Source organism: Cebus imitator, unplaced genomic scaffold (assembly GCF_001604975.1).
Source record: "Cebus imitator isolate Cc_AM_T3 unplaced genomic scaffold, Cebus_imitator-1.0 Scaffold1268, whole genome shotgun sequence".
Taxonomy (NCBI): Eukaryota; Metazoa; Chordata; class Mammalia; order Primates; family Cebidae; genus Cebus; species Cebus imitator.
In genome coordinates this window covers 1-1,093 of record NW_016108583.1, presented here as the reverse complement: position 1 = coordinate 1,093, position 1,093 = coordinate 1, and the positions used below count along the sequence as shown (strand labels likewise).

General features: G+C 40.3%; 1 long non-coding RNA gene across 1 annotated transcript in view; it reads left to right on the top strand.

Annotated features, from left to right (window-relative positions):
* The window catches only part of LOC119469961, a 19,013-nt gene extending 18,529 nt beyond the window's left edge, over positions 1-484 (top strand). The window contains exons 2-3 of the long non-coding RNA XR_005198829.1: positions 134-202; positions 336-484. This is a non-coding gene — a long non-coding RNA (uncharacterized LOC119469961). The remainder of the gene's footprint in view (positions 1-133; positions 203-335) is intronic.
* Positions 485-1,093: the final 609 nt, after the last annotated feature.

Genomic DNA, 1,093 nt, shown 5'->3' with positions numbered 1-1,093 from the left:
TGATTTGCCTTCATGAGCATCGGGAGACCCATTTTTAATGTTGCTTTCCAGATAGACTTGAACCCTATCCGGTCTACAATTTGTTATTTCTTCTGAAAAATACTTACAAGGGCTCTGTTATTTCTTTCACAAGGATCTGTGGACGGGCCTCTGTCTCATCCTCAATGGGCAGCTGACGCATCTGGGAAACCCACTCCTTCTGGTAAGGGAGCCAGAGCGTCTAAAGAGTCTAAAACCTTGCAGCAAGTGGGGAGAGGATTTTTTTTTTTTTTCAATTTTCCTCATAGAATACACATGTCAGAATAAGCCTACGTCAGTTATCTGGTCTTTAACAGATCCGGGGTCTGGTACAGCTGCCATGATGAACAACAGCTCAAGAGGCTCTTCCCCTACCAGGGTGATGGATGAAGGCAAGGTAAATGTACCCATTTTGAATAGTTATTTCAAGTACATTTAGCTTTTCCTACAACTCTCTCTTCGCTTCTCCTCCTATTTTTGTGTTCTGTCTGTACTGTCTCATTTATTTTTCTGAAAAAGTAAACTGTTCTCCAAGAGGCTGAAGTCCCCTCAGTTCCCAGCATTAAATCTTCAGCTGAGCATCCCGTAGCAGTAAGTACTGAGAAGTGTGGACCGAACTGGGCTATGAATTGCCTGGTGATATTGATCTTACTTTTGTCCTTGACTTGGGAGTGCTGCTGAAATCTGACTGATTTGTTGGCCTTTTCTCCTCTCTCCTGTTTGGTTAGACATTTAACCTGTGTAGAGCCTTGGCTGTAACTGTAATTAACTTAAACAAAAGTGAAAAACGTCCCCACTCTTCTGTATTTCAGTGTTTAATGCTCTTATGCAAAGTAAATTCATTGTAAGCTGTATAATTCATTATTTTGTCTTCATTTGAAAATGGACTATTTAAGAATATCTCTACCTGTATACTAGGCAAAACCTATTTTGAAGGATCTGAAATTACAGACTGATAACAGAAGAATGTTTGTTGGAAGTGAAGTACTGAATAGTGGAAGTCTGTAATTACGCATTGAGCCAGTTCTCAGCAGTGTCCTTAAACAGTGTTCACATAGGTGTATTCTCTTGTAAC